Genomic DNA, 14701 nt, shown 5'->3' with positions numbered 1-14701 from the left:
TTATTGTGTTTTTTCCCTCTGCTTTTTTGGTGCTTTGATGCCTTTTACAAGAAGCTTTTAGATTTAGGTAAAGCAAAGCTGGAGAAATGTGCAAATAAAAAAATAAAAAAAATTAAACAAAAGCATAGTAGAAAGCAGATAAACAGCTGAGTTATTTTTCTACACCTTCAATTGCATCTAAAACTTGATTTGCTGCCCTCTAGTGGATGCTCGTTTTAAAGGCAGCTCCCTCCATGTTTGTACTCCCCACTAGACATTTTAATTCATAGATAGGTGTATATAAAACTCAGCATCTTGAGTGTAGCTTAAAATCAGTTTGTATGTTCTCCCCGTGTTTCTGTACTCCGGCTATCCCACTACTAAAACATGTACAATAGGTGTACCTAATCCTTAATGAAAACATTCACCAGTTAGACCTTGCAGCAGCCTGGCAGTTTCCCCGCTCTGTGCAGAAACAGCAGTGGCAACACCAGAGTGCTGGGGGCACAGAACAAATTTGAAACTGCCCCCAAGAAACAAATGTTGATTCCTGCTGAGACTCTGTCAAGCGCACCAAAGTAACAGGCAGAAACTACGAGCCTCATCAAAAGCACCCCCAGTATGGCCGTCATGGTGTAAACAGTGCTGCGCTTTGATTGGGCCATCTGCTTCCTCTGCCCGCCCCTCTCACCAGGCTTTGGACGAGTCAGGACACAGAGAACGTAGACGCTGAAATAGACGACCAGTAAAGCAGAGACTAGAATCAGAACAAAACAGAGCATTTGTCTGACATCTCTGTAATTCACACCAATACCAACGACAAAAACACACAAGGACCAAACGGAAGCGATGCTGATGTTCCTGATGATGACCCCGCCCTCGCCCCTCAGCCTCAGGTAGGTGACCGGGTGGACCACGGCCAGGTACCGCTCCACACAGGTCAGAGTGTGGAACAGCACCTGCCCTGAAAATATTACACTGAAAAAATTTTCCACTACTAAAAGTACATCTTTGATCCTGGTAAGAAGCGCATACAGCCCAACACATTGCATGGTGATATTGATCATCTCCATGGCGACCATGTGGAGGGTGACGACGTCCGAGTGGCTGAGGCCTCCTGACGCAGACGACTGAGGCTTCTTCCATTTGCTGAAGCCGATGTAGAGGACGAACAGGAAAACGGGCAGGAACAGGAGGAGGTTCGCCGTGACCCAGGCGGCGAAGATGTATCGACTCGCACCAAATGGGTCACAGCTCCAGGGGAAATCATCCCGCGTGGAGTTGGTCATCAAGTCCATCTGTGTGGGGAGAACAAGGAAGATACATTAATTCCCTAAAACCTGTGACTTCAGTCAGGGGTGGACTGGCCATATGTTCCATTCTGGAAGAGCACTATAGGGCCACCAGTCCCGCCTCAACCGAGCTTTACCCAAATATAAAAGCTAAAAAGAAAAGCATCAAAATAGCGAGAAAAAGAGGATGAAAACAAAACAAAAATGTGCTGGAAAAGCAACAAAAACATGAGAAAAACACAACAAAAATGATCTAAAAAAACAACAAAAATATGACAAAAATGTAGCGACGTGACGAAAAGTTTCCATCACTTTTGTAGGTCTTAGCTTTCAAATCAGGCGTTACATTGTTGATCTCCAGTCGAGAAGCTTTTAGATTTGGGTAAAGCCCAGTATTAAAAAAAAATAATCTAAAAGGAATTCCGTGGAGTATGGTGTACCACAAGGTTCAATTTTGGGACCATTATTATTTATTATTTATATGAATGATTTTGCTTCTGTTTCTACGACCACCTTTCCCGTTCTTTATGCTGAGGATACCGATCAAAAACAAAAACAAAAAAAAGCCGAACTGGGGAAAATGCACTTGTTAATGTTATGGTGGGGGGTAAAAGGTTAAAATATGCATTTGTGGAAGTGCACGATTACGCTAATTTGGGCCAGGCTGGTCAGAGTCCAGGGCTGTTTTTCAGTCCCAGTCCGCCCCTGACTTCAGTTCAGTCAAAGCGCAAACAGTGATTCGAAAATTGGATTTACTCTCCAACCCTTGTGCCAAAACGATGATGCCGTTGAACACAGAGCAGAATCACATCAGGTCAGATTAATCAAACAGTTGTGAGAACTTGCCTTATCGTCGGTGCCTCTGCATCTTCTGTCCTGCGTCGCTCTCGTGCCACTACACTGAGGAGGTTTCACACGCTCCACTTCAAACAAATCAGTACATGCAAAATTACTAAATAATTGACATCCACAGGCACTGCGTTATTTGCAAGGCCAGAACTTTTGCATGTTTTTCACAAGGCATTAGCAGGTGAGACGCATTAGGCAAAATCAAACAAATGTTGTATAATTGAATAAGAAAATATACTGAACTTTAACCCCTTAACTCCCACCTGAAGCGAGCACATTTTCTCCAGTTTGGCTTTACCCCGGTCCAAAAGCTTCTGGAAAAAAGCTGTGAAAATAGCAACAAAACTGAGGCAAAAACAATGATGGAAATGTGACAAAAAAGTGACAAAAAATTGATGAAAAAGTGGCAAAAATGTCACAAAAATGTCACAAGAAATTGACAAAAAAAATTACGAAAAAATGACAAAAATGTGACCAAAAAATGACCAAAAAATGACAAAAATGTGACAAAATGTGACAAAAAATGACAAAAATGTGATAAAAATGTGCATGTTCTCCCCGTGTCAGCGTAGGTTTCCTCCGGGTAGATGTGTGTAGCTGTATGGAGTGAATGTACAACTGTCCCATGTCAAGCGCTTTGTGACCATGTTTGTGAAAGTGACATCACGCATAGTTATTATTATGATTATGCAGTACTACAACATGTAACAATATCTCTACTCAGTATGAAAATGAAAGACAACTGATCAGTGGCATTTTTATGTACTCGTCATCATTGCTCAAGAAGAAAACAGTTAAAACACGGCCCCAGAGACGTATGTTTCTGTGATATAACCAGCAAATCTCTGTGGAGCTACAGCAGGGTTTACTAAAGATCTGCTTCACTCTGAAGACTAAATAAACACATCAAAGAGAGAACAAAAAACAAAACAAAAAACAACAAAAAAACCTTTCATTTTACATATCAATAGTCTCTGTCAGTGCTAAGCTGCTCAAGACATTAGCATGCTACCGGTTAGCAACTGTCATCAATCAATCAATCAATCAGTCAATGGCTTCAACACGATAAACACATGTGTTGCTCACATCTATGAACACTGAGGAAATACTACAGTAACAGCTTTGACCTCTGTCACGTGTTGTATCCAAGGCTAGATGTTTGGAGTGTCGTTTAGAGGTCAGAGCGGAGCTGTCGAAGCTAAATGCTAACTGGTAGCATGCTAACGTCTTGAGCAGCTTAAACATTGACTTACTTACTTTTCTTCTTGAGCAATGATTACGAGTAAATAAAAATGCCACGGTCAATCAGTTGTCTTTCATTTATATCCTGAGTAGAGATATTGATACGTTGTAGTACTGCATAATTCTACTTCTGTATTCAAAATGGCCGCCATAACAACAAAGGTCACATGACTGAAATGCATATATACAAAATATCATCCTTCCTTTTTCCAAGTATAGTTCAAGCTATAACACAGCATCATGCAAAGGTGTCCAAAAGTACTGATAAATGTGTCGTTAAATATCTTTAGCTAGGTCCATTCTTTCTTTCAATCCAGACAAGGAATATTCTCAAATACTACCTTCAACCCCACTATCTGGCTGCAGTCAGTTTCCCCGCTCTGTGCAGAAACAGCAGGGGCAACACCAGACTGCTGGGCAAAGCAACCCAGAGAGAAGCAGCAATCGTCACACAGTAAAAACCACCTTGACCAAACCATAAGTTACCGGATCCGTAAACAACAATAACCATGAGCCTCAGCAGCAGAGCCCCCAGTATGGCCAGCATGGTGTAAACAGTGGAGCGCTTTGATTGGCTGATCTGCTTCCGGAGTCCCCCCCTCTCACCGGGCTTTGGACGAATCAGAACACAGAGGACGTAGACGCTGCAGTAAACTACAACGGGCGTTAATGTAGTGAACACAGTGAGACTGAAACTCCCATGGACGACTGCGCTACCACTAAAGGTGATGACTAAACTGTAAACAACACTGGAGACCCAAACGAAAGCGATGGCGACGTTCCTGACGGTGACTCCGCCCTCTCTCCTCAGCCTCAGGTAGGTGACCGGGTGGACCACGGCCAGGTACCGCTCCACACAGGTGAGAGTGTGGAACAGCATTTGGCCCATGAATGTCGTGTTGTAAATAATTTCAGCAACTGAAAGAACTTCTTGGGTGAAAGTATAATATGCGTAAAAGATAACACACGCCCCGACGATGCTGCCCATCTCCATGGCGACCATGTTGAGGGTGAAGACGTCGGAGTGGCTGAGGCCTCCTGACGCAGACGACTGAGGTTTCTTCCATTTGTTGAAGCCGATGTGGAGGACGAAGAGGAAAACGGGCAGGAGCAGGAGGTACACTGTGAACCAGGCGGTGAAGATGTGCCGAGTTAGGATGGAGAAAACACAGGCGTGCAATTCTGGATTCCCACTTGAATTATCCACAGTTTCCATCTGGTGAGAATTTGAAAATAAAAAAATAAAAACTTAAAATACATGACGTCTGTTTAGTAGAACAAGGAGAGAGTGTTCCAGTTATCAGGTCGGACAGTGAAACAAACAAAAAAAATCCACCAAAATATGGCCCTAAAACCCAAACAATGTTTTCATTCATTCATTTATTTAGATTTGGTCATTAAAGGGACTATACAGAGTTTGAAAATGTTAAAATGATGTATTTTCCTCCCCCTACATGTTCCAGCCATGTCCTAATAGAATGAGCTCAGACCTGTTCACCACAACTGCCTCTAAAACCCTGCACTGTCACTCAGAAAGGTGTTCATTCGGGTCTGAAGTGCCGTCATGCACGAGCTTAAAGGGATATTTCAGGATTTTTGACATAGGACCTCATTTTCTAGTTATCCAGAGTGTTGCTGGTACCTGGAGATATTTTTTTTGTAATTCATGCAGTTCTTATATTTGAAGAGTTTCGTGGCGCTAGGCTAGTGCAAGGCTAGCACATTTCTATGGTATCAGCTAGCCTGCATTAAAAACAGTCTGACCCGCTCCACAGAGCACCTGAGGCAAATCACTTATAACACCAGATTAACCATATAAATGCCTGTGTCCATAGAATAATTTCAACCATTTTGCATTTAAAATAACTTATATTTGAGCAGCATCAGCTTTGTGTTTGTATAAGCTATGCTGCGGCGGAGTGATCTGCTAGAAAATAGTCCCTCAAAATGCGACCATTCATGTGATGCAAGGTCAGTTATATTCTAAAAGTTACTCTATGGACACAGACATTTATATGGTTAGTCTGGTGTTATAAGTGATTTGCCTCAGGTGCTCTGTGGAGCGGGTCACACTGTTTTTAATGCAGGCTAGCTGATACCATAGAAATGTGCTAGCCTTGCATTAGCCTCGCGCCACGAAACTCTTCAAATATAAGAACTGCATGAATTACAAAAAAAATATCTCCTGGCACCAGCAACACTCTGGGTAACTAGGAAATGAGGCCCTATGGCAAAAATCCTGAAATATCCCTTTACTATCGAAGGTGCAGTTACACGTATGACCTGAGGTGGCAGTAGTAAGTGTAAAATGGCCAACTTGCATCTTGCGCCTTTAACAGATAATTCAAAGCCGATCATTGAAGATCAATGCGGATGAATGTGGCTATATTTACAATGTACCAACATAATTATAATGAGAGCACAGTTATCATTAGCCCATGGTGGACGTCAGCAACATTAGCAAAGTCAGTGGCATTTGTACATCTGCACAGCGCCACCAACTGCTCATAGAGTGTACATTAGCAAGCTTTTAAGATTATCCAAACAGATGGCCACATTTACTTTTTACTTTGGAGCCTTTACAGCAATAGAGTGGAGAAGACAGTGTTATATTTAACTTTCAAATGTAGTGAAGTGTAAAGTTCTCTACAAAAATACTACAGCAGATAATTTAAAAACAAAAGTATTTAAGTACAGTAGTGTAGTAAACTTACTTTGTTGCTGACCAACTCTCGAAGATCGGTCTTGGTATTATCGTCTAAACTAACCTTACAGGATTCTCCAGATGCTTCTGTTGCTTCTCGCTCTGACACAGCTGGACTGAGCTTCAATCCTGCGCCGGGAGACTCGGATCAACCCTCGGGCTTTGATGGGCGGGATTGACGAGAGGATTAACCAGTCAGAGACAAAGCAAACACAAGAGTGCAAGAGTGTGGAAAAATGTTGGAAGAGACCACAAAAAAGAGTTCAGTCAAATCAGCATGATGAGCAAAGGGGAGAGAAGAAACAAAGCTGACCCTGTAAACACCTTCTGCCCTTGGTTCAACTGTAAACTCATGGGAGAAGTGATGATTATCCATGAGGAGCGCAAGCCTTCAACTTAATAAGAAAGTTAAGTAGACGAGGTTGGCTCCCATGAACAATTCCAGAGCCGGGTGGAAAAGAGACTCTGAATCAACAAATAAAGCTCAATCAAAAGACTTCAATTGGATTCACGCAAATTTAGTTTATTCATAGTTCAACCACATTTTCACACAGAACATAGAGCATCTCCATATTAGTTGTAATCTTGTGCCATGTTATAACATTGTTCCCTTGTCAAACAAAGCAATATGGCACTTTTGATATCTGGTTTAGTGTTGAGATGACCTTAGCTTAGACCCAGTAAAAAATGTCATGAAACAAGCTCACTCAGATTTGGAAAAAGCCCCGCCCCCTTAGCAACAGCTAGCTAGCTCAATCTACAAGTTGAGTTTAACACGTGTCATAACAGAAGTGCATGTTAGCGAGTGTTTTTGGTGCAATATCAGCAGGACATCCTCCGGGTCGAGGCACAAGGAGTTGCAACGTGCAGTGGAGGAGTATGTTCAAAATATGCAACAAAGGAGACACTACAAATATTGAGTTTTTTACAAATATTGAGGCTAAAGCACCAGTCTCCCACGAGAGCAGAAAAAACCCTGGAGCTGCGTAAATGGAACCAGCATGTGGACAAGTCATGCTCTAACACTACGTAAGTTATCTTATGTAAATCTAGTATTCAAACAATATGAGAGTTATTGTTAAGTTAGCTGCTAGCACAGACAGCTGTGTTCCCCGGGTCCTATGTTACCCAGGTGCGGAAAAAAAAAAATGTAGGTGAGTTGGTACATCAACCAATCACAAGTCATGGGAGTAAAACATCATAGATATATCAATCAGCTTAGCCCTGACCCTGCCCGAGTCACTAACCTTAAAGGAACAGGCCACCGTTTTTTCATACTGAGTACCTGGAGGTCTTTGTGCCCGTGGAAGAGCATGGTCGCTTCCAACTTCACCTCCGTTTGGAGCTATAGGAATATACTGGGAGAGGCAAATGCTAACAACGTCTTTGGTCTTTTTGCGTGACTGAGGGCACACAGTTCTTCCATGTTGTGATAGGTTCTTACCTGAGCTAAGACGAGTTGATACGTACCTGTGTGATCTTTGTGTGTGCCCGTGGAAGAGCGTGGTTGCTTCCAACTTCACCCCCGTTTGGAGCTATAGGAATACACTGGGAGAGGCCAAATGCCAACAACATCTTTGGTTGTTTTCCGTGAATGAGGGCACACACAAGGACCAGACAGGTACACATCAACTCGTCCAAGGTCAGGTAAGAACATATCACAGCATGGAAGAACTGTGGCCTGTTCCTTTAAGTATAGTGGGCTGGTGCCTTATCTTAAAGGATCTATATCATGCTATTTTAGCCATTCCAAAGTTAAGTATAGGCATTTATATGATATATTGTACCTCTACCATTATGGAGCACTCATTTTTGTGATAAATATAAGTGTTTTCTGGAGGTATTTTTCAAACCCGGAAGACACGCTTTGATTCAGTTAACTCCGCCCCCTCTCTCCGCACATACAACTTTACCGTAATATAAATAAACAGCAATAAGTGAAATTGCTTCACGATGCAGTTATACGGAGTTGACATCTGCAACACAGCTTCATAAATGGCTACCACACATGCTAATATGCTAACACACAAGCTAACCCGCGTTTGGACTGACTCACCGCTCTGGTCCATCGCTGTTTACATTGTGGGACTTGCGTTGGTTATAAAAGTTAATCCACTTTGATTCTGGCGAAGGTTCACCAAACATCCATCAGAGACAGTCACAGAAAAACACCATTTTGATGATAGTCGCTGAATCCCGGAGAAAAAAACAGCTGAGTGGCCTCTTCCTGAAAAAGGTTAAATAAACTCCGTAGCCAAACGCGCTTCTTTTTCTCCGTGACATTATCGTTAGTTAAGAATGAAGAACAGGTGTGTCCAGTTATAACGAGCTCCATCTTCACAGCTGCAGCGCAAACATGACGTCTGTTCAGACGCTCAAGGCGATGTGTTTGTTTTGGCCACAGCTGACCTGGAAGCACCTCGGGCACATCCTTTTTTATTTTTTTTATTTTTATTTTTTTTATTTTTTACTCTTTGTTTCTCTCTTACGACAGAAATAATGAAAACGCTGTTTTACAAATTAAAATCAGGCCGTAAGCATAGAATTAAGACATTACATTACAGACGTCGAGCACTTCCGTTCCGCTGTGACTGAACACTCAGTCGTTCACCAGGAGAGGGCGGAGCCTCAGAGAGCAGGATTCAGGAGGATTACTGAGAGCTGCGTGAATGAAGCCACAAACCACTCTGGGGGTGTTTTTGATAAGGAAATAGCATAACAACATGGCTAAAAGCTCCAAAAAGTCGATTTTGCATGATATAGGACCTTTAATACATCGATGTTCCCCCACTTCTATTGACGGAGGAACATAGGGCTGACCCCGTCTTTCCCAAACTTTTGCACTTCCCTCAGCATTTTGGCTCCATCCCTTTTCAGCTCTCACTGGACAAACTACAAACTTTATTCATCCCACTGTGTGTTAAACACTGCCCCTGTCCCGAGTGAAAGACAATATACCGACGGTCCCAAAAGTCTAGTTTAGAATCACAAGATTGGGTCCTAGATCTTGCAGCAGCCTGAGAGTTTGCCGGCCCGATGGAGAAACAGCAGTGGCAACACCAGGCTGCTGGGCAAACAAAACAAATTAGCAACCCCTGCCATCTCACATGCATCAATTGTTTCTAAGATTGTCAACTCCACGAAGTAATAAACCATCACAACTGCAAGCCTCATCACCAACGCTAAAACTATGGCCATCATGGTGTAAACAGTGGCCCGCTTTGACTGGTTGAACTTCTTCTTCCCATCGCCAGGCTTTGGACGAATCAGAACACAGATAACATAGACGCTACAATACACGACCAGCGGCGCGGTCAGCAGTATCCAGATAAAACTGTAAACCTTTTTGACCGCTGTGGCAAGCAATCCAATTAAGCAGAAAGATGCACTCACAACCCAAACTAACGCAATGCAGATGTTCCTGATGGTGACTCCGCCCTCCCTCCTCAGCCTCAGGTAGGTGACCGGGTGGACCACGGCCAGGTACCGCTCCACACAGGTCAGAGTGTGGAACAGCACCTGCCCCGTAAAAATGACAGTGAAAATATTCTGTAGTGCGTCAGGGACAATTTGGTTCGCACCAACCAGCAAGTAGCAGACAATGCCCCCCCCGACGATACAGATCATCTCCATCATGGCCATGTTGAGGGTGAAGACGTCCGAGTGGCTGAGGCCTCCGGACGTAGACGACTGAGGTTTCTTCCATTTGTTATAGCCGATGTAGAGGACGAGCAGGAAAACGGGCAGGAGCAGGAGGTACACTGTGAACCAGGCGATGAAGATGTTCCGGGTTGTGGGCGATAGACAGACAGAAGGTGTGGAGTTGTCTGGTGTGGCCATCTGCGAGGAGAGGAAAAACAATATATATATGTTTTACCACGGAGTATATATTTCCTACTCCAAAAAAAGGCAATAAGAATTATCACTATCACTAAAGCAGATTTCTATGCACCAACGAACCATATCTTTGTAGAGCTAAGTCTACTGAAAATCCATGATCTTGTTGATCTAAATACATTAGTAATAGTGTACAAAGCATTTAACAATCTTCTCCCTCCTCCCATCCAGGAGCTTTTTGAACACAGGAAAAGTCAGTATAACCTCCGAGGAACTGCTAGTGTCAAAAAAGCAAAAGCTGAAAAGAATAAAAAGAGTCAATGTATTTCTGTGAGAGGTGTTAATCTGTGGAACGACCTGGAAGATCAGTTAAAACAGTCAAAGCTTTCAAAAAGTTGTTTGAAGCTACTAAAATTCAAGAATATATAAGCTTAGGATGAATAAAGTAAGAAAAAAATAAAATAAAATAAATAAATAAAAAATAGTAATGATGACATGATATAGTTTCAACTAAATTAACATAAAACAAATGTATGTATACATATTTGTTGGAATACTGAAATTACTGAGTTACTAACTTCAGATATATGCTTATTTCTCTTCTGTTTGACACTTGATATTGTTCATTATTAATGTTTGTGTTTTGTTTTTTCTCTCGTGGAAGTCTGTAAACTGCGTTAGGCGTGATAAGTTTTCACTTCAGCCTAAACCCTTTCGGTCATGTTGTACACAAAGAATTGGAAATGTTTGTATAACGTTTAAAGGAATGAACTGACCGAATAAACTACTACTACAGTTTAAAATTCTAATTTTCCAGAGTTACTTTCTAAAGTCGGTAAATATAGAGGATTTTTCTTAGGCAAATTGTTCACCAAATCACGCATCAATGCTCCCTCGTGCCTTGTGTTTCAGAAAAGCCATTTACAAACATGCATGTTCAGACGCTTACCAGGCGACTCACTCAAGAAGAGCTGCTTATTGGTACACGGTCCCGCCAAGTGTCCCAGAGGAAAGACTATCCTGGCTTTGACGCTTTGAATCTTCAGCAAGTCTTTCACAAGGAAAGCATTGAAGTGTCAGGCGGCTTCAGAGCCGATGCTGGCCCTTCTGGGGCCCTAAGCAAAAATCCACTTTGGGTCCCTACAATACGCATCCCAAGGCTATTTGATGAAGAGCGAACCCACGGTCAAAAACAGTTACAGTAGTGCGGGGCAGAAGGGGAGCATAATGACCAATTTGGGCCCTGCCCCTCTGTGTGAGAACCACTAACCATGTGCCACTGTCAGACTGGGGTTTAGGACGACACTAGGCAAATGTAGTTTATTCATATTTCACCCACATTTTCACACAGAACATAGAGCATCTCCATATTGTGCCATGTTATAACATTGTTCCCTTGTCAAACAAAGCAATATGGCACTTTTGATATCTGGTTTAGTGTTGAGATGACCTTAGCTTAGACCTTAGCTTAAAATGTCATGAAACAAGCTCACTCAGATTTGGAAAAGCCCCGCCCCCTTAGCAACTGTTAGCTAGCTCAATCTACAAGTTGAGTTTAACACGTGTCATAACAGAAGTGTTTTTGGTGCAATATCAGGACGACATCCTCCGGGTCGAGGCACAAGAAGCTGCAATGTGCAGTGGAGGAGTATGTTCAAAATATGCAACAAAGGAGACACTGCAAATATTGAGGCTAAAGCACCAGTCTCCCACGAGAGCAGAAAAAACCCTGGAGCTGCTTTAATGGAACCAGCATGTGGACAAGTCATGCTCTAACACTATGTAAGTTATCTTATGTAAATCTAGTAATCAAACAATATGAGAGTTACTGTTAAGTTAGCTGCTAGCACAGACAGCTGTGTTGACGACACTAGTCTATTTTCCCCCCACTTTTTAAAACGGTAGCTGGTCACATTCTGTCACCTCTGGTCCCGGACTCACAGTTTGGGAACCCCTGAGTTAAAACTAACTTACACCTGCTCCTGATGGTTAATTCTGTCTTACCACTGAGAATAAGCTCGACAGTATTTGGTTTTAGACTGTGCACAGTAAGAGAACCAGAGTTACAGAAAGTAACTGCGCTCATGAGAACCGTGTGGCTTCAATTCCCCTTTGAGACAAATACAGTAGGTCCAACGTTTTTTTTCCCCTCTCTTCTACTCGCCAAACTGCTGCCTCGACACTCTACTATCAGCTAAACAACACCATCATTTGACTGAGATGCAGGGCCCTTGCGTAGTCTATCTGCCTATAGGAAAAAGCGGCTCCTCACGGCTTCACTCGCCTATCACTAGTTGGTAGCACACAGACGTTCCTCGTTTGTTCATACATTTGCTTTTATGTGTGTACAGCTGAGAGCCAACGTATACATTGGGCATTGTTTGTAAAAGGCTTAATACTTTTTTATCGGTCACCATTTTCCATGTGGGTTTCTCTTGATGCTTGGGTCGTAAATAAACCATGGTGTCAAACTCCCGAGAATATTTTTTGAAAGACTTAAGACTACAGACAAAATGGAGTTGGTTGGAGCAGGGTTTAATAGGTTTAATAGCTTGACTTTGTGTGGATAGAGACTACGACACAAGAACAGGAATGAAGGTGTAAAATAGATGGTTTGGCTTCAAGGGTTTTAACCGAATTTGCACAAGTACTTACACCCCTGGTACACATTTATGCACAGAATATTTACAATCAATCAATCAACATTTATAAATCCCTTCACAACAGTCCAGGCAACCAAAGTGCTTTCCAGTGAAATCAGAAGTTAAAAAGACAAGGAAGACAATTAAAAGAGAGCAATACATTTGGGGAAAACATGAGCATGAATACTCGCCTTGTCATCGTCGTCAGAGCCGATCTTCAGATGAGTCTCGCTCTCGTGCAACTAAACTCTGGAGGTTTTACACGCTTCATCTCAAACAAATCACTACAGGCAAATTCAGGGTATCGACAGGTGCAGCACGAGCTTTATATGAGACCAGACGTTTTGCACAGATGCTGTTCACGTTGGCAGGTGGGAACCATTAGGCAAAATCAAATTACTATTCATCAAACAGCTAGAATCCTTCAACATTCAGGAAGAAAAATAAAAACAAAATCATATATATTGAGACAGATTGACATTTATTGACATCGACGGGCGACATTTTCTGAATAACCAAATCACTTCTTCATCGTCAAAGCTGGAAATTGAGTCCCTCAAAGACTGCTCAGAGTCACCAGACAAACTCAAATTCAAATTCTACATCCATTAAACATACTCTCAGACATCCAGGCCAAGAAATAAAGGTCTGGGCTGACTCATGCCCAAAGCGGCATTGATAAGAGGAAATCTTAGGAGACATATTGCAGAAACACACAAAGCCAGTTATTTGAAGTGAGCTGTATTCGATTATAACAAGCTAACGGGTAACCTCGAAAAACCATTGTCCACCTGCACAGATAATGTCCGTCTTTTGAATCGTATGGGCTCCTGCAGATCCTGGTGTCGTCCATGGGGGTATAGTTAGAGATCCATAGGGCATGGCAGATGCAAAGAGAGAGCCTCCAAACAGCAGTTATTTTTCAGGCAAGAGCCCCTTCCAAGCGTCCGGTGTGGAAGGTTCGTCTCCAAATCATATCCTGTGTGGCCATTGTTCACAAAGTGATAAACAGTAGGTCCTTTCCAACAATAAAAATAAGAATGCACCGATCGTAGTTTCAATACTGTTGAGACAACGAGCGTAGTGTTGTGATGCAACAGACAGCGTGTCGGAAAGGGTCATGGAGCGTCTTAAAGAGACAGGCTACGGCCATTTTGAAAGAGCAATTTAATACAAGGCAGTTATTTTAATTTACTGCATTTACAGACCAACAGAAGGTTTCGTCATCATTGTAGTGTGCTATAGACTGGTGCTATGTGGCTGAAAAAAGCATAATAGCCCCTCTTTAAGAGAACACACACAAGCTAAATCTAAACTTTACTGATGTTTAAAATCCTTCGTTAATGCCATGAAGTGTTGCATCCGTTGAGCTTTTGAGCATTCATTTCACATAGTAGATTTAGAAGGTTATCACCACGGGCTGAAGCTATTCTTGAACAGTATTATTAATTGTATTTTCTTCACGTGATACAGTCAGGTCAGAGTTCTCCTTCAGAGCAACTTGGTCTGGTCACTCCAGCCTGGCAAGTTCAGAATGTTTCATAGGGATTTCAGTCTGGGCAGCCGGCTGTTGTTTGCCACTCCAGTAAACTCTTCAGTGGGGCGGGTACCTTACTTGGTATTCAGTACCGATACCTGAACAATACTTTATTTGATATTATTCGATTTGTGATGCGGTCGCTGTATCGGACTGATGTGGTGAAGAGGAAGCTGAGTCGGGGGCAAAGCTCTTGATTTACCGATCGATCTACGTTCCCGCCCTCACCTATGGTCATGAGATTTGGGTAATGACCGAAAGGACGAGATCACGGATACAAGCGGCCGAAATGAGTTTCCTTCGCAGGGTGGCTGGGCGCACCCTTCGAGATCGGGTGAGGAGCTCAGTTACCCGGGAGGAGCTCGGAGTAGAGTCGCTGCTCCTTCACATCGAAAAGAGCAGCTGAGGTGGCTCGGGCATCTGTTTCGGATGCCTCCTGGTCACCTCCCGCGGGAGGTGTTCCAGGCATGTCCTAGTGGGACAAGGCCTCGTGGAAGACCCAGGACACGCTGGTGGGACTATGTCTCCGAGCTGGCCTGGTGTCGCCTCGGGGTCCCCCCAGAACAGCTGGAGGAGGTGTGTGTGGATCGGGAAGTTTGGGCATCTCTGCTGAGACTGC

Source organism: Gobius niger (assembly GCF_951799975.1).
Source record: "Gobius niger genome assembly, chromosome: 21".
In the NCBI taxonomy this organism is placed as follows: domain Eukaryota; kingdom Metazoa; phylum Chordata; class Actinopteri; order Gobiiformes; family Gobiidae; genus Gobius; species Gobius niger.
Note: the sequence above shows the minus strand (reverse complement) of the source record.